At 40.0% G+C, this 19,690-nt stretch overlaps 1 long non-coding RNA gene across 2 annotated transcripts in view; it reads left to right on the forward strand.

Moving 5' to 3' along the window:
• The first annotated feature begins 500 nt into the window (after positions 1-500).
• Positions 501-19,690, forward strand: part of LOC134484387 (uncharacterized) — an 84,144-nt gene continuing 64,954 nt past the window's right edge. For both annotated transcript variants that reach the window (XR_010061826.1, XR_010061825.1), the window contains exons 1-2: positions 501-766; positions 5,912-6,018. This is a non-coding gene — a long non-coding RNA (uncharacterized LOC134484387). The remainder of the gene's footprint in view (positions 767-5,911; positions 6,019-19,690) is intronic.

Here is a 19,690-nt window from a genome sequence, read left to right on the forward strand (position 1 = left end):
CTTAACGGAAAATCATATGTTCTCCTCTTCCAGAAGGAGTGTTTTTTTTTCTTCTATTTTCATTAACTTGCAAATTTATTATTTACATTTCAAATGTTATTCCCTTTCTAGGTTATAGGTTTACATTTTCCTAGCTCTTCCCACTCAGCTTCTATAGGGGTGTTCCTAACCCGATCCACCCCCATATTACTTTCCTTCACTGGGGTTTTAGTCTTGGGAGGACCAAAGTCTTCCCCTTCCACTGGTGCCACTACTAGGCATTCAGTGATACCAATGATTTTGGAGTCCCGGGTTAGTTCATGTATAGTCTTTGGGTAGTAGCATGTAACCACTAATGAAGACAAGACAATTCTCTAGATTTAGAGAGATGGAGTATGTAAAGGTTTCCACTGTGTCACAAGAGACTCTCCTGGAAAAGGAACTCTTGAAACTGGTCAATATAAGGAAAGCTGTTCAGCAGGTAGGACATGGAGGTTCTCAGTGACATCATCATCATTAGGTCCTTCCCGAAAAATCTCTTGTAACCTGGAGAGCCCTAGCTCCTTCTGTGAGGTCAGAAGTGTTGTTGTGACACCACCTGCTTCTCAGATATTCCTTCAGTACATCTAGGGTTTGTAACTGGCCTTTAATTCAGAGTAAACAGCCATTTTTTAGGGAGAGCAAAGAGGATGAAAGGATCCAAGAAGAGGAGAAGGAAGCTGCCCTTCTGTCATGGTATAAAAAAGGAAGAAATACATGGTCCACTGGAGAGCTCAGTGAATCCTGGGTAGGTGTTTAGTGTGTTCCCTGAACAGACAGCATTGATCTGACCCTTCCACATATGGGAATCAAGAGCTGTGAGCCTCTCAGAAGCATCTGGACTTCCCTGTTCTTATGGTTCCTGGAAATCAGAGAGTTTATATCATTAATTTCTTTATTCCCAAAGCCAAGGGTTGGGAAGGGCACAGTTGATTTCCTGAGAGCTCATGGACTTTTCTCTTTTTGAAAAGAAGAAAAAGGTCCTAAGGAAAAAGGGAGAGACAGGAATTGTGTCCCTAGCTCAGAGAAAACTCCTCCATGGTTTGGATACCTATATTGCAGTTTGTGTCTGACACTGATATCTGGGAGAGAGAAGTGCTTCTAGTTGAGATTTCATCATCTGTCTTTCACTAGTATTACTCTGATTACCATTCCCTTACAGTAATCCTTTAGATTTCAATAGGTGAGATTAGGTAGCAGTTTCTTTTACTTTTTCCATTTTTTTTTATTTTTTGGCAAAATTCATTGCTTATTTAATTGGATATTTCTATATTTACATTTCAAATGTTATTTTCTTTCCCAGTCTCCTGTCAATATGAGCCCTAACTGACCCCTCTCCCCTTCTTCTATAACCTCCCATACTGCACCTTGACATTCCCTTGAACTGGGAGTCAAACCTGGAAAGACCAAGGGCTTCTCCTTCTATTGGTGCCCAACAGGGTCATCCTCTGTTACATATGCAGTTGGAGCCATAATTCTGTCCATGCACAAAATATTGGGTTAGTACCAGAAATCTCTGGTTCTTTGGCATTGTTTTTCTTATGTAGTTCAAAGCCCCTTCAGTTCTGTTTGGAGCGACACTCTTGATGCCCTCCACTGTTGATGATATTATTATGGTTAGAATTTACTATCACTATTTTCATGGAAAATCCCCACCAAGCTGCAAAATAGTAATACACATTTGGTGGTAAAGAAAAAATAATACTATTTTAAAGTTGTCCTGCTGACTAATAATATGACAAACCTGTGACATTTCTGATACTTTGTGAACATCACCTTATTACCTGACCACACCAGTATTGTATGTTGGTCCTGGGTAAATGTTTCTTACTTTTCCCTGCCCTCTGTTACCCCTGTTATGGTATAAATTCAGCCTTGGAGGAAAATAAAATTGCCGCCCTGGTCAGACTCCTGTCTTAACGTCATTCTTTGTCCTAAGAACCCTTGTCCCAATTCTATTCCAGGCACCCTCTGATCTCTCACTTACAAAAGGCACCCAAGTTGCGGCTCTTTGAAGGTGTCCTGGAGGAGAAAGTCTTTCCCTATTAATAGGCTGGTCTGTCTGCTTTGTTTGTGGAAGACTTTGTTCCTTCTTGGACCTTTGGCTCCCACCCCTAACCCCCTCCCAGAGCTATTGCTGAGTGATGGGACAAGCATTCTACTCTCATCTTTTGTGACAGGACACAGAGAGTCATTCAGGACACAAAGAATACGGCTATGGGGTCTTAAAGCACTTTGGTGCATCACAGGGACTGTGCTCCCTCCAGACCACAATTGGTTAAGAGATCAGAGGTAAGCTTGAGCAAGTCTGTGTTTTGTGTTCTGTGTTACTTTCTGTTTTGTCTCTGTGTCATGCTTCGCCTTTGTTTTATGCTGACTTGTGTTGTATGCCCCTGCTGTCTGAAGGGTTTGAGTCCCAACTGGAGAAGTTTTAGAGTCCACTTGGTGGTCACTATTGGTCCTGTAAGGGGCTTATGGCTGTGACAGGTCGACTTGCTTGTTGTCACAGGCCATAGGCCCTAGAGGATGCTCTAGGAGGAGAAAGGAATATAGAGGACACTCTAGAGTCACATTGGGAGGTGGGATCAGATGTTCTGCCTCATCCCAGAAACAGCTAAGGCTAAGCTGCATTTTGGGCCAGGTATTGAAGGTAATGGGCATCTGTGGAATTCACTTATAGAATGCTTTTTCTTGGTCTTGTTTGTCTAGTTTTTTTCTTTGGTATTGTCGAGTGTCTTTTTTGGCTGTTGTTTCATTTTTGGACTTGGACTGATGATAGTGTTTGAAATCATGGAACTGTTTGCTTTCTTTCTCAAGAAGTTTTACTTGGTATACTTGGTGCTTAACTTGGAAATAATTTGCTTGAGAGAAATTGTTTTCTGCCAGGGAACCTGCCTTATCTGCTGGCCCTATTGCAAGTGAGGAGTTGGTCTTCAGCATTAAGTCACCTTCCTTGTTAGTCATCATTGACATAGACAGTGCCTCTGATCCTATTCCTGCAGCAGTCAGTTCTTGCCCCTGTGGTCAAAATGCCCCAGGTTGAGAATCAGGGTAGTCCCGAAAATAGTTTCAGAAAGAGTCTGCAGCAGACTGCGAGGAACTTCTTTGTGCCAGACAGAAAAGGCTTTACTCTAGGATGACAAGAAGAGCACCGGCTCTTCAGCTTACTCCAACTGGAGGCTGTGGCCACGGTCAGGATCAATGTTTTCTTTTTCATGGCCCTCTAACTCAGTGAGGCGGCTTGGTGAACGGCTACCACTGCAGTCCTTGGAGGGCTATACTTCTATTAAAGATCAGTACTCCAATGTTAGTAATCTATTTATTGGTTGTAAGAGTCCGGAAACCCAACACAATTGTGACCACTGCCTCAGGAATGGTAGCCGAAAGCGTCCTTAAAACCAATTGCCTGTAACTATAGCTTACTCTATGATATCTGAGGCTTCAATCGGATAACACCCCCTGGGCAAGCCCCCCTTCAATTCTCAAATGCTATTTTCTCCTGGTCTTTTGGCGCAAGGTCATCTAGCATGTATGACAGCCTGGAAGAAACTTCCCCCTTAAAGTAGACGAACCATAAAATTATTTTATCAGCCACTTGGCATCTAGCACTCAGTTCTTAACCATCTCTCTATCCTTTTGTTATTAATTCTTACTGGAAGCCTAGTGTCCTTCAGAGGCTGGGTCTCTTGAGAGGCAGAGCCACTGAGCTGACTCTAAGGAGCTGAGCTGAGCTCAGGACAATCAAAGTCCCGAGAGACAGCCAGTAACAAACCAGCTGCCACTCTGCTCTCATTTTTGTTTCACAGGCACAAAGCTTGTGCCTGATTATGGGCTGGCCTTTTTGCCCCAAGAAAGCTGGCCCATTTAGCTGTATGACTGAATGCTATTTGTCACCTATCTGGTTGTTCCACGTGCTCTCACCATGTCACCCCCTAGCATTCTTGCCTGGCACCTTACCGCTGTTCTTAAGAATTTTATCACCCAAGACACTGCGTAATTTGATTTAAAATATATCCCATCCTGCTAATATGGATGTCCCAGATTCACATTTTGAAGGTACTAATTTTAAAACAAGGGATGGTACATTCCCCTAAATATTAAATTGATATACTTGGGGTCTTAGAACGTTTCAATCAGAGGTTGATACAGAGATTATAATTACTTTAAAATTGTTAAAAGATACAGTGCATTCTTACTGACCTGCTTTTGGGCAAAAAGATCCAAAGAAGGAGCCCAGCGAGGCACTTAACATGGCGTAAGGTACACGCGACTTCATCTACAGCCTGCATTCCACTCAAAGGACCTGCTTCCTCAAAGAACTGTATCGCTTCAAGAAGAATGAGAAACCTAACACCCACTCCAGGACAGCTAAATTATGTATTCTTCAAAAATGCAATGCCATTCATAGGATTTGACTTATTGGATAATGCAATTATGATTGTTGCAGGAACCCAAATTGTATTGTCTATTTGATTTATTTTGAGACTTTAAAAAATGTCAATCAGCATGCTATTTTTCCTTCTATGTTTCAACACATTATTTATTTTTCAGTTAATGATGCTGTACATTAATTATTTGGGGTTTGCTTATTCCTTATTGGACATGCATGGGATACCTATTTATCTCCTTGTCTTTTGCTTATATATTTTGGCCCTTGGACATTTAATCATTTATCATTCTTGTTAAGTAACAGGGAGATAATATAACAACAAAACCTATTCACTTATATTATCATAGGCTAACTATCGACGATGCTTTGATGAGGGTCAAGTTCACCTACAAATCTCCATCCCAGTCCAGGGAAGGACATTTTTGTTCCTCAGTCAAATGAGGCCATCATTCTTTTTTGCCTACTGTACTGATGCCTTTGCTGAAAAACCAAATAATTCTCACCCCTGCGTGCAGAGCTGGACAGTCATTGATGGATAGAGAATGATATATACATGAATAAATGGCCTAAGACAGGAGGGCCGACATTAGCTGCTGCCTTATCCCATGATGGGCTCTGGCTACAAGATTCTCTTGGCCATGTGACAAATAACACCCCAAGTTAGACAGACACAGTTTCCAAGGGGTGCATTCCAGTACATGCATGGGCACTGGTCACTTTTACATTTGAATATATGTAAATTGGAGATGTTGGTTGCAATTACCTTGAAGCCCTCCATTGTAGATGTTATTATTATGATTAGTATTAAGTATGACTGGGTTCATGGAATATCCCCAGCCAGCTGCAGAAGACTAATACAAATCTGGTGGTCAAGAAAATAAAAATATGGTAATGTTGTCCTGCTGATTAATAATATGACAAACCTGTAAACTCTGTACCATCCTTTCAACATCAATCCGTGACCAAACAAATCATGTGTTTTGCCCTGCGTAAATGTTTCTTAGTTCCACCTCCCTCTGTTAACCCTCTTATGGTATAAATTCAGCCTTGGAGAAAAATAAAATTGATGCCTTTTTCAGACTCTTGTCTTGGCATCCTTCTTTGGTCCTTTGTCCCACATTCTCTTCCAGGTACCCTCAGAACCCTCACTTACACAGCATTTGTAATCCCTTCTCAAAATCTACCAACAACATATCAGCTGTCAGTAAACTAGTTTGCCACTAGCATTCACTTCTGTATTTGATATGCTCTAGCTGTCTCTCTTAGGAAGGAGCTATATCCGGTACCTGGCAGAATGCACTTCATAGCTTCATCACTCATATCTAGTTTTGAATATATATATATATATATATATATATATATATATATATATTCAAATATATATATTTGGTCTCTCCTACAGCAATGAGGTTAGGTAGAATTTTAGCATGGATTGTGCGCAACTAGCTAAAGAATGTAGAATCCACAAATGACAATGGCAAATAATCTCACTCCTGTTCTTAGGAACCTATTGAGGTTGATGTTTAACTGGACCTCAAGCCATTCCTCTCACTGCCCATCCTCCTAAGTATGATGTATGGCCTGAAGAAATAATCATGGTGGGAACACAGGTAGGTAGATATGAGAGAACTGATACTTAATTGGAAATAGAACCACATTCTATAGTCAATGTTGTCCTTTGTTTTATTGATATCTGCTATTTTTTGGATAAAATAAGCATTTGGGAGTTTATCATTCGAAGTAGGTAGACAATATTTACATTGTTATATTCATTCTATTGCTAGACCCACATTGTTGCCAAAATCAATGAAAAAAAATGGAATTGGAAAACAGATTATTTGATAACACATTCTGGAATATATATATATTCCAGAATATATACACACACATAAATATATATATATATATATATATATATATATATATATATATATATTCCAGAATATATATACATATATAATATATATATATATTCCCCAATCAAGGAATGTACAAATAGAAAATGAAATACAATATACACTCAATTAAAGGTCTGTAGGGTAAATACAGGTTTTTGGGAAACAAAGAAAACCTAGGAAACTGAACTGTATATCACAGGAATGGACCTGGTAATAGAATTATGATCCAGAAGAATCTCCTCCATCCTATGTTCCTAGATGTTTTCTACTCATGCCAAGCCCCTGAATAACTTTCTCCATTCAGACCATGTAAACACTAATACAGGAAAGAGAAGTATCTAGACTTGGAGAGATGAAGTTTGTAGTACGTACAGGTTTCCACTGTGTCATAGGAGACACACCTGCAAATCACATTCTTGAATCTATTCAATGTACCTCTCCAATATTCCTTCAGTACATATAGGGTTTACTAATTGGCTGCTAATTCAGTGTAAAGGGCCATTTAGGAGGGAGGACAAAGAGGATGAAGAAATCAGAGGTGTGGAAAAGAAAGCTGGCCTTCTGTCTTGGTATAAAAAAAGGAAGATATGCATGGATTATGGGAAATCTCAGTCCTTGGTAGGAGTTGAGTATATTCACTTGAGACACAGACATGACCTTAGCCCTCCACATACGGGATTCAGGTGCTGGAGCCTCTCAGAAGCATCCTGACTTCCCTGCTTCTAATGGTTCCTGGAAGTCAGAGAGTTTATATCATTAATATCTTTATCCAAAAGGCCAGGTGTTGTGAAGGACACTGTTCTTTTCCTTAGAACTCATCGTTTTTATTCTTTCTGCCCAGAAGAAAATGGTCCTAAGGAAGAAGTAAAAAACATGTATTGTATCCTCAGCTCAGAGGAAATTACTCAATTATTTGGATACTTATAGAGCAGTATGTTCTGATACTGGTATTTGAGAGAGAGAATTGCTCCAAATTTGGACTTCATCACCTCAGACTTTCCACTAGTATTATTCTGACTATAATTCCCTGATAGGGACCATTTGGATTACTGAGCCAATAGGTCTGATTAGCTGCTAATTTTCTTTTCTTTTCTTTCTTTAATTTTTTTTTATTTTTAGCAAATTTTATAGCATTTTTAAATGGGTATTTCTATATTTACATTTCAAATGTTATTTTCTTTCCCAGTTTCTTGTCCATAAGATTCCTAACTGGTCTTCTTACCCTTCTTCTATAACGCCTTTACTGAGCCTTGACATTCCCTTGAACTAGCAATAAAAACTAGGGAGAACCAAGGGCTTATCCTATCACTGATGCCCAAAATCACCATACTCTGCCACATATGCAGTTGGAGCCATAAGTCTGTCTATAAACTGTCTTTGAATATTGGTTTAGTACCAGAAAGCTCAGGTTAGTTGAACTTGTTTTTCTTATTTGGTTGAAAGTCCATTCAGTTCTTGAAATCCTTTCTCAACATCTACAAACAAGGGGTCTTTTTTCAGTTATCTGGTTTGCCACTAGCAATCACTTCTGTATTTGACATGCTCTGGCTGTCTCTCTAATGAAAGATCTATAACTGTTTATTGGCAGAATGCACATTTTAGCTTCATCAATCTTATCCAGTTTTGGTGCCTGATTTTTTATACATACATATATATATATATATATATAAAATGGCTCCTACAACTATGAATTTTAGTGGAATATTTACATGGATTCTGTGCAATTAGGTCAAGAATATAGGATCCACAAATGACAATGCCAAATAGATTCCTTCCTGTTCTTATGAACCTGCTGAAGTTGAGGTTTCACTGGACCTCAAGCAATACATTTTGCTGCACATCCCCCTGAAACTGACGTTTGGACTGAAAAACTCTCATGTCTTGCCCTGGGAATACAGGAAGATAGATATTAGAGAAAAGATATGTAATAGAACTATAGAACTGCATTCTATAGTCATTGTTGTCTTTGCTTAACTGATGTCTGTTAATCTTTGGATATTATAATGATTTGGGAGTTGATCATTTGAAGTAGTACACAATATTTCCACTGTTATATTCACGCTATAGCTGGGTCAAGTTTGTTTACCAAATTTATTGCAAAAAATGGAATTCGAAAAATGAAATTTTTGAGTACTCATGCAGGAATATATAGAATGTCCCCTGTCAATGAATGTACAATCAAAAAATGTAACAAAATATCCAGTAAATTAAAGGTCTGTAGGGAAAATATTGGCACATGGGAAACTGAGAAAACCTAGGGATTTGAATTGTATTTCACAGGATTGGACGTGGGAATGAAATTAATCTCCAGAAAAATCTCCTTCACTCCTTGTTCCTAGATATTTTCTACCCATGCTAAGCCCTTGCCTAACTTTCTCCATTCAGAGCATGTGACCACTAATGAAGCCGAGAAATCTCTAGCTTTAGAGAGATGTAGCTTGTGAAGTTTTACCCTGTGTCAAAGGGGACACTACTGGAAAGGGCACACTTGAAACTGGTCAATGTAAGGAAAGCTGTTTAGCAGGTAGGCCATGGCAGTTCTCAGTGACATCATCATTAGGCCCTCCATGAAAAATCCCTTGTATCCTGGAGAGCCCTAGCTTCTTCTGTGACGTAACAAGTGTTGCTTCGTCAGCAATTGTCTCTCAGATATTCCTTCCATATATCTATGGTTTACTAATTGGCCTCTAATTCAGAGTAAAGAGCCATTTGGGAGGGTGAACAAACAGGATTAAGAGATCAGAGATGGGGAGAAGGAAGCTGGTCTTTTGTCTTGGTATAAAAGAAAAAAGAAACATGTGGTTCTTGGGAAAACACCCTGGGAAGATGGCTTTAGTTTTTTTGATCTCTGGTTTAACTGTGATCTTGGAGAAGTTGCTGAACATTCTAAAGACCTTTGGGCAGATGGTAAAGTTTCTAGATACCCCTTTTTTATTTCATTGGTCCTGGGGATTGTACGGCTGATGGTAAATGTTTCCCAGGAAGACTGCTAAGCCAGATTGATTTTTGGATGCTTTAGAAGACATGGAATATTTCTGATATACTTGGGCTGATGGCACAAGGTCTAAAAGATATTTTTCGATGTGGACTTTCCCTCAGACCTTTGAAAATATAAAAAAAAGCTTTTGTAATTTTGAAGTCTAATTTGCACAATGACAAATCACTTTGAGCATGGACAACACTTACTGGAGCCCTAGAGCAGTGTGAAGAAATTCCCTGAAACCCTGGGCAGACGGTGAACATGCTTTTTGGTAGAAAAGTGAGTTTCTTGAGCACCTTGGGACAATATGGAATGTCCAGTATGCCCTTGTAAGGATTGGCAACTTTCCAAAATTCCTTCGTCATTTTTGGAAAATTCAAAGGGCCTATGGACAGATGGAGAATGTGTGGGACTCACCTGAGGAGTAGTTGTATCTTTTGGTGTCTCTTTGTTTCCAGAAGATGACACAATATCCCAATTCACAACTGTCTTCCTCAGAGGAGAAAGTTCTCAAGACTCCATCCGAAGGATCAAATCTTAACGCTGTGTTTCTAGAGACTGGATGCTTATGGTCCACTATGGTAGAGGGAGAATGCAATCTATTTCTTCCCAGTGTGCACATGTGATATAAATCTACTTGGGTAGACAGGGATAGTTGTAAAGCATGCTGTTCAGGTGCAGTAGATCCTCAGACATCCTTCTCAGATGAGGAAGGTCTTAATGTATCATGTATATGTGTAGAAATCCTGACTGTGACATCAGAATGGTGGTTAGGTATTAGAGCTACCTCTGAAGATGTGACTTCTTCTAGAGCATCATGGACATATGTGAAAGATCTGGGAGCCTCATGAGCAGATAAGGATATTTCTACACATCGTTGTGTAATTGTGGAAGTTCCAAGAAAATTTTCTTCTGCGGGAGAAATGGAATCAGACTTTCATATAGAAGTGTCAGGTTCCCTAGCCTGCTTGATAGGCAAAACGGCTTCGAAGGCACCTTCAGGAGATAAGGTAAAATCCAGAGCCTTATAAGTATTTTGCAGATGTTCTGGGTCTGCTTGTGGGTATAAAGAAGGACTGGATACCTTTGGGAATATTTGGAAGAGTCTGTAGCGTCTTTTGTGTTTGTGGATGTTGGCTGAGCTTGAGGAGATTAAGAAGTTCGTATAGACACCTGTGAAGTTAGCAGAGGTCATATCCATTCTTTTGCACAAATGCAATCCAAGCAATCCCTTTCCTCAGCTGTTGAGGATGGTACAGACACTGGTATTTTGTTATCATGTTCCCCCACTCCTGGTTCATATATGGTTGAATCCATAACCTTCTCTACAGATGGAATATGTCCTAGAACATCTTTTGTACATGTGTCACATCGGCAAGCCATTTCTACATATGTGGCTGTGGGTAGAACTACTTTTGTAGATGTTTCTTCTCTCACAGTCTCTTTAGGAGATAGAGTACTACTCAGAGAATTCTGCTAAGTTTTGGGAAATGCTAGCATCTCTGCTGTATATGTGGAAAAATTTGGAGCCTCTCCTTACAGGACAGAATGACCTAGAGTCCCTTGAGGAGGTAGGGGATGTTGTATCTTCTCTGCACTTTGTATAAATATGGAGTCTGCATGGCTCATTGACTGTGTGTTGTGATAAACTTGGTTCTTTTGGGCCTGATGACAAGTCAGGAGGGACCTTTTCGGTGGTAGAGGATATTTGAATAATTCTCTGTTGTATAGTGACATTGTAAGTACTGGGGGAGATGGTGAGGGTGCTAGATCATATTTTTTATATGCTGAAGGCCCAAGAGTTCCTTTGGTGGACTTAGAATTTTCTACCACATCTTGCTTGGGTATGGAACACTGAAGAGCCCCTTCTGAAATTGTCAATGGTCCTTGATCTAATGTTGTACATGCAGAAAGTTTTGTCTCTGCTTGGGCTGGTATGTGCGTTTTGAGTTTCACTTTGGGATTTGTGACTGCATTTTGTCACTCTGGACCATAAGTGATGATTTAATCTCATTTTTAATAGTGGAGGGCTTTTAAGTTCCTCTTGGTTTAATAGGGAAGTTCTGAAACCCCCTTTTTCAGCAGAATCAGGTTTAAAATTCGCTTTACCCTAAGCAGATTGCATTAGGCACTTTGATGTAGATTGGGGACATCTTTGACTGTCTTTCGGATTGGACATAGCTCTCTGCCCTGCTTTGGCAGCTATCAACGGTATTAAAGTCTCCGGTGGAGAGGGGGCATGTATTAATCCATTTGTGGAATATGAATAATCACTGAGATTACCTTTAATAGAAGTAGTTTTGCAGCCCTCTTTTTCTGATGGGGCCTGTTGTACCTCCCCTTGACCAGAGGGTTCTTGTCCATCACACTTTGGAGGAGAATTGGAATGATTAGAGACCTACAGGATAGGGAATGAACATTTGAAACTCCTCTGGAATCTCTGTGTGACAGAGAGCTGATCACCCAGAAGAGTGGGCAATACTGGGACCTCAGGGAAGGAGAGACTGCCACTTCTGTCCACCTGTGCCGACATCCCTAGCCCAAGAGGAAACTGCACAGTGCCTCTGGATACATGAATATAGTAGGAGTCAAGGTACAGGAGCCCTGCAGTTCAAACTGCATCTTTATCTGGTTTAGTCCAAATGCATCCTACACCCAAATCTCATGGGATTGGAAGACTTAGAGCATCAGAGGGGTGGAAACCCCTGAAAACCACCTAGCTCCAACTGGGCCTCCTGTGCATAGGGACCTAGGAGCAGTAGGGGTAGGACATTTCTGCTTGTGGCTCTCATAGAGAGCTGAAAGTCAGCTGTGGAATGACTTCTGGCCTGAGACCAGTGGTAAATCCAACTTTTCTGCTCTAAGTGACCTGACTGGTGGACTCAGAACAAGCAAAGGCAGAACTCTTCTGGGACCAGGCACTTCCAGTTTCTAGCTTTCTCCTGAAACTCGTCATCCCGGCCCAGAGCTCCCTGCTCCTAGACGCTGTGGGAGAGAGAGCTGATTATCCAGTATTGTGCACAATACTGAGCCTACAAGGAAAAGAGGCTCCCATGTCTTCCCACTGTTACCCACATCTCTGGCCCCAGACAAAAGAGCATAGTGCTACTGGACCCAGGAATATAGAGGAGTAAAACTGTAGGAGCACCATGTCCCAGACTGTGCCTGGATCTGAAATGAACTGGATGAATAGCTCACTGCACACAAATCCAGAGGGTGGGGGAACTATACTTTCAGAGGAGCGGACACTCCTGGGAAACCAGAGGATACTATTCTATCCCCAAATTCCTGTCTCAAGAGGGAAACACCTTGTGCCTTCTGTGCCCCCACCCGCACAGAAGGACCTAGGAGAAGTATGTGAATTTCCTTCTGGTTCCTGCCCACAGGGAGAGCTGAAAGCCAGTGGACAGGAGAAACTACTCGGCTGAGAGCAGAATACTCTGTTCCCATAACTGGCTAAAAGAAATCAGGAAAACAGGTTTACAGCCGTCCTGACACACGAGCATACAGGACTGTCAAGCCACTGTCATAAAGAGCAAGACAAGCTAACTCTAGAGACAACCTGATGGCTAGAGGCAAGAACAGGAACTCAAACAACAGTAATCTAGACTACTTAGGCTCATTCAGAGCCCAAATCTCCCACAAAAGCAAACACTGGATATCCAAACACACCAGAGAAGCAAGATCTAGATTTAAGTTCACATTTTATCATAACCATGGGGGATGTTAAGAAGTTCATAAACAACTTTCGTAAGAAAATACAGGACAGTAAAAAAAAATACAGAAGTAAACAGGTAGAATCCCATAAAGAGGGAACAAAAAGGTACCTTTAGAACTACTGGGAAAACAACAAAACAGGAGAAGGAAATGAACAAAACCGTCCCGGAATTAAAAATGGTATAGAAACAATAAAGAAACACAGAAGAAGACAACCCTGAAGATGGAAAACCTAGGACAGAGACCAGGAGTCACAGATGTTAGAATCACCAACAGTATAAAAGAGATAGCACACATAATCTAATGAGCAGAAGATTCCATAGAAAACATTGACACAACTGTCAAAGATAATGTAAAACCGAAAAAAAACTCCTAGCCCAAAACATACAGGAAATCCAGGACACAATGAGAAGATAAAACCTAAAGATAACAGGATGGAAGAGAGTGAAGACAGCCAACATCAAGGGACAGTAGTATCTTCAACAAAATTATAAAAGAAAACTTCCATCATCTAAAGGAAGAGATGTCCATAAACGTACACAAAGCCTACCGAACTCGAACTCCAAATAGACTGGAATGGAAAAGGAAATAATCCAATCACATAAAAGTCAAAACACCAAATTCACAAAAGAAATATAAATATTAAAAGCAGTAAAGGGAAAGGTTAAATAACATATAAAGGCAAAGCTGTCAGAATTCCACCAGAATTCTCACCAGAGACTATGAAACCCAGAAGATCTTGGACAGATGTCATACAAACACTAAGAGAACATAAAGGCCAGCCCAGGTTACTGTATCTAGCAAAACTCTCAATTAACATAGGTGGAGAAACCAAGATATTCCATGACAAAACCAAATTTACACAATATATTTTTACATATCGAGTAAGACAAAGGAAACTAACAGGCAAACCCCAATACAAGGAGTCAGGTAAAATCATAGATAAAGCAAGAAATTAATCTTTTCACAACAAAACAAAGAGAAGCACACAAACATAAACTAACCTTCAATATGAAAATAAGAGAAAGTTACCATCACTAATCCTTAATATCTCTCAACTTCAATGGACACAATTTTCCACTAAAAATACACAGATTGACAAACTTGATATGTAATGAGGACCCAGCGTTTTGAACTACAGGAAACACACTTCAGAGACAAAGACAGACACTACCTTAGAGTAAAAGGCTGGATAAATACTTTCCAAGCAAATTGTCTGAAGAAGCAAGCTGGAGTAGCGATTCTAATATCATATAAAATCTACTTTCAACCAAAAGTCATTAAAAATCATAAGGAAGGACACTTCATATTCATCAAAGGAAAAATCCACCAAGATGAACTCTAAATCATAAATATCTATGCTCCAAATACAAAGGCACCTACATACATAAGAGAAACCTTACTAAAGCTCAAAGAACATATGGCACCGCAAATAATAATAGCAGGAGATTTCAACGCCCTACTCTCATCATTAGACCGATCAGGGAAACAGAAATTAAACAGAGACATAGACAGATTAACAGAAGTTATAAACCAAATGGACTTAACAGATATTTTAGAACATTCTATCATAAAACAAAAGGATATAACTTCTCACCACTTCATGGCACTTTCTCTAAAATTGATCATATAATCAATCAAAAACCAGGCCTAAAAGAATATGGAAAGATAATAATAATCCAATGAATCCTACCAGACTCCATGGGCTAAAACTGTTCTTCAATAACAATTAGGAAAGAACACCCACATATACATGGAAGTTGAACAATGCTCTACTCCATGATAACTTGGTCAAGGAAGAAATGAAGAAAGAAATTAAAGACTTCTTAGAATTTCATGAAAATTAAGGTACAATATACTCAAACTTTTGGGACTAATATAAGCTATACTAAAAGGAAAGCTCATATCTCTGAGTGCCTGCATATAGAAACAGGGGAGAGCATACAGCAGCAGCTTGACAGCACACCTAAAACTCTAGAACAAAAAGAAGCAAATATTCACATGTGTAGTAGAAAGCAGGAAATAATCAAACTCAGAGCTGAAATCAACCAAGTAGAAAAAAAGGGGACTATACAAAGAATGAAGAGAACCAAATGCTGGTTCTTTGAGAAAATCAACAGGATACATTAACCCATAGCCAGACTAACCAGAGGGCACACAGAGTGTTTCCAAAATAACAAAATCATAAACGGAAAGGGAGAAATAACAGCAGAATCAGAGCAAATTATAAAATTTATCGGGGGTTGAGAATTTAGCTCAATGGTAGAGCACTTCTGTAGCAAGCACAAGGACCTGGGTTCGGTCCCCAGCTCTGAAAAAATAATTTAAAAAAAAGTTATCAGATTGTCCTACAAATGCCCATATTCAAGAAAACTTGAAAATATGGAGAAAAAGGACAATTTTCTAGACAAATGCCAGGTACCAAAGCTAAATCAGGAACAGAAAAAGGGTTTAAACAACCAATAACTGTTAAGAAATACAAGCAATCATTAAAAGCCTCCCAACATAAAAGGAGTCCAAGATCAGATGGGTTTAGTTCAGAAATCTATCCAATATTCATAGAACATTTCATACCAATACTGTCCAAACTATACAACAAATTTGAAACAGGTGGAGCACTACCGAATTCCTTTTATGAAGCCACAATTACTCTTATACATAAACCACACAAAGACCCAACAAAAAAGAAAACTTCAGAGCAATTTCCGTTATGAATATTGGTGCAAAAATACTCGATAAAGTCTTGCAAACTGAGTCCAAGAACACATCAAAAAATCATCCATCATGATCATGTAGGTTTTATCCCAGGCATGCAGGGATGGTTTTGTATATAGAAACCATCAACATAATCCACTATATAATCACACTCAAAGATAAAAACCCAATGATCCTTTCATTACATGCTGAGAAAACATTTGAAAAAATTTAAAACTACTTCATGATAAAAGTCCTGGAAATTATAGGAACATAAGGACCGTTCCTAATCATATACAGCAAACCAGTAGCTAACATTAAATTAAATGGAGAGAAACATGAAGCAATCCCACTAAAATCAGGGACATGACAAGGCTGTCCACTCTCTCACAATTTATACAATGTAATTCACGATGTCTTAGCCAGAGGAAGCAAACAACAAAAGGAAGTCAAAGGTATATAGACTGGCAAGGAAGAAATAAAAATAGCACTGTTTGTAGATGATATGATAGTATACTTAGTGACCTCAAAAGTTTCACAAGATAATTCCTGAGCCTGATAAACAATTTTAGCAAAGTGGCTGGGTATAAAAGTAACTCTACACAAAAGCTAAACTAGCAGAGCAAGAAACTAGGCATATGACAACCTTCACAATAGCCCCAAATAATATAAATATCTCAAGGTGACTTTATCCAAGCAAGTAAAAGATATGAGCATATGAGCAGAACCACAAGTCTCTGCAGAAAGTGAAGGAGATTTCAGAAGATGGAAAGATCTCCCATGCTCATGAACTGGCAGGAATAATATAGTAAAAATGGCCATTATACCAAAAGCAACCTACAAATTAATTCCAATCCCCATCAAAATTCCAATCCAATTCTTCGTAGAGTTAGACAGTACAATTCATTATTTCATCTGGAATAACAAAAAACACAGAATAGCTAAAACTATCATCAACAATAAAAGGACTTCCTTGGGAATCACTATCCCTGAACTCTAGTATTACAGAGCAACAGTGATAAAAACTGTATGGCATTGAGACAGAGCCAGGCAAATCAACCAGTAGAATAGAATTGAAGACCCAGAACTTAAACCATACTCCCATGGTCACTTAATTTTTGAGAAAGAGCCAAAACCATCCAATGGAAAAAAAGATAGCATTTTCAGCAAGTGGTGCTGGTTCAACTGGAGGTCAGTATGTAGAAGAAGGCAAATTGGCCCACTCTTACTGCCCTGTAAAAAGCTAAAGTCCAACTGGATCAAGGACCTCCACTTCAAACCAGATAAACTCAAACTAACAGAAGAAAAAGTGGGGAAGCATCTGGAACACATGGGCACTTTAGAAAATTTCCTGAACAAAACACCAAAGGCTCATGTTCTAAGATCAAGAATCAACAAATGCCATCTCATAAAACCGCAAAGCTTCTGTAAGGCAGAGGACACTGTTCTTAGGACAAAATGGCAACCAACAGATAGAAAAAAGATCTTTACCAATCCTACAACAGATAGAAGGGTAATATCCAAAATATGCAAAGAAAACAAGAAGTTAGACTGCAGGAGACAAATAACCCTATTGAAAAATGGGGTTCAGAGCAAAACAAAGAATTCACAGCTGAAGAATATCGAATGTCAGTGAAACACCTAAAGAAATATTCAACATCTTTACACACAAGGGAAATGCAAATCAAAACAACACTGAGATTTCACCTCAAACCAGTTAGAATGGCTATGATCAAAAACTCAGGTGACAGAAGATGCTGGCGAGGATGTGGAGAAAGAGGAACACTCCTCCATTGTTGGTGGGATTGCAGACTGGTCCAACCATTCTGGAAATCAGTCTGGATGTTCCTCAGAAAATTGGACATTGAATTACCTAAGAACCCAGCTATACCTCTCTCGGGCATATACCCAAAAGATGTCCCTTCATATAACAAAGACACATGCTCCACTATTTTCATAGCAGCCTTATTTATAATAGCCAGAAGCTAAGAACCGAGATGCCTTCAACAGAGAAATGGATACAGAAAATGTGGTACATCTACACAATGGAATATTACTCAGCTGTCAAAAACAATGTCTTTATGAAATTCATAGGCAAATGAATGGAACTGGAAATATCATCCTGAGTGAGGTAATCCAATCTCAGATTCACATACATGGTATGCACTCATTGATAAGTGCTATTGGCTCAAATTCTCGAATTACCCTAGATGCACAGAACCAAAATGTGAATGCTTCACTCCTTCTTTAAAAGGGGATCAAGAATACCCTTGTCAGGGAATAGGGAAGCAAATTGTAGAACAGAGGCAGAAGGAACACCCACTCAGAGCCTGCCCCACATGGGGCCCATACATATACAGCCAGCAAACTAGGTAAAAAGGATGAATCAATGAAATGCAGGCTGATAGGAACAAATGTAGATCTCTCCTGAGAGACATAGCCAGAATATAGCAAATACTTAGGCAAATGTCAGCAGCAAACCACTGTACTGAGAATGCGACCCCTGCTAAAGGAATCAGAGCAAGGCCTGAAAGAGTTAATGGGCTTGAGACCCCATCTGAACAAAAATGCCAACCAAACCTAGGTTCAACCGACTAAGCCACTACCCAAGCCTATACATGAACTGACCTGAACTCCAAATTCACAGGTATCAATGAATGCCTATTAGGGGCACCAGTGGAAGGGGAAGTCTTTGGTTCTCCCAAGAATGAACCCCCAGTGAATGGCATTTTTGGGAGAAGGGCAGTAATGTGTGGGTGGATCGGGAGAGGAAAACCCCTATAGAAGGGGAGAGGGAGGGGCTAGGAAAATGTTAATGGGGAAACTTGGAAGGGGAATAACATTTGAAATGGAAATAAGAAATACTCAATTTAATAAAGATGGAAGAAAAAAAGATACTCCCTCTGGAAGAGGAGAATGTATGATTTTCCTTTCAGGATCTGTGGGAGGAATTTTGGACACCTGGGCAAATGTGGAATAACCCTATAGAACATTGGAACCATTTGGTTATTTCCGGAAAGTCCTGGGTGGGTAGGAACATCTTGGGGAAAAATGGGAGATCCAAGTTCTCCATGTCTAGATAGGGAAGGATGTTGGGAACCTGGAATGTGTGGGGAAAGTACCTGTCCCAATTTGTCAGTATAAGAGTCAGCAAAAGGTGGCCCAGGCACAGTGTGATATTCTTTGAGTCTTTCACTATTCTCTCCAGTATTGTGTTTTGTAGATGTTACAGGCACTCTGGCTACCAACTCATCCTAGTCCACATGTTCCTCAATCCCAGTAGACATAACCCGCTTTTCTTTTCTTTACTTTTTTTTTTCATCTTCCCAAGAACCAAGAATGGGAACTTAGATGAGGCCACTCTTTTTCGGGTAGCAGGATGTAAAGCAGATCTTCTGATATCCCTAGTCAGTGGGTTTCTCAGTGATCTGCTATCCTTGGTCAGTGGATTACTCATGCCCTCAGAAACCCTCAGAGTAAGTGGAACTGTCCATTTCTTCTTCTCTGTCAGTTCCCTTCTGGAGTCTAGGTCCCTCTTATTGACTGAAGCCTTTATATGATCTTTGGGTTTCTGCAGGTTTTCTGTAACACGAGCATCAGGTTTTTTGAATCTCTGATCTTCATAGGGTTTTGGGCATCTGAACTTGTCCCGAGCCCTTCTAAGTAGTCCGGGAGGTGCAAAGTCGCTCGGGTCTCTGGTGTTCAATTGCTTCCCCCACTGGGGTAGGAAGTTATAATCCACTTGGGGGACACTGAAGGTCTTCCAGGCTGTGGAGGCTGGGAACCCTTAAAATGCTTCCCCCATTGGAGTCCGGTGTTATAATCATCTTGGGGGACACTGAATGGGCTTCCAGGCTGTGGAGGCTGGGAATCCTTCAACTGATTCCACTGTTGCACTCAGGTGTTGTTGTCATCTTGGGGGACACTGAAGGGTTCCCAGGACGTGGAGGCTGAGAAATCGTTGGTGCATGGTCAGAGGGTGAAGTCCGGGAT

This window comes from Rattus norvegicus, chromosome Y, assembly GCF_036323735.1.
Source record: "Rattus norvegicus strain BN/NHsdMcwi chromosome Y, GRCr8, whole genome shotgun sequence".
Lineage (NCBI taxonomy): Eukaryota > Metazoa > Chordata > Mammalia > Rodentia > Muridae > Rattus > Rattus norvegicus.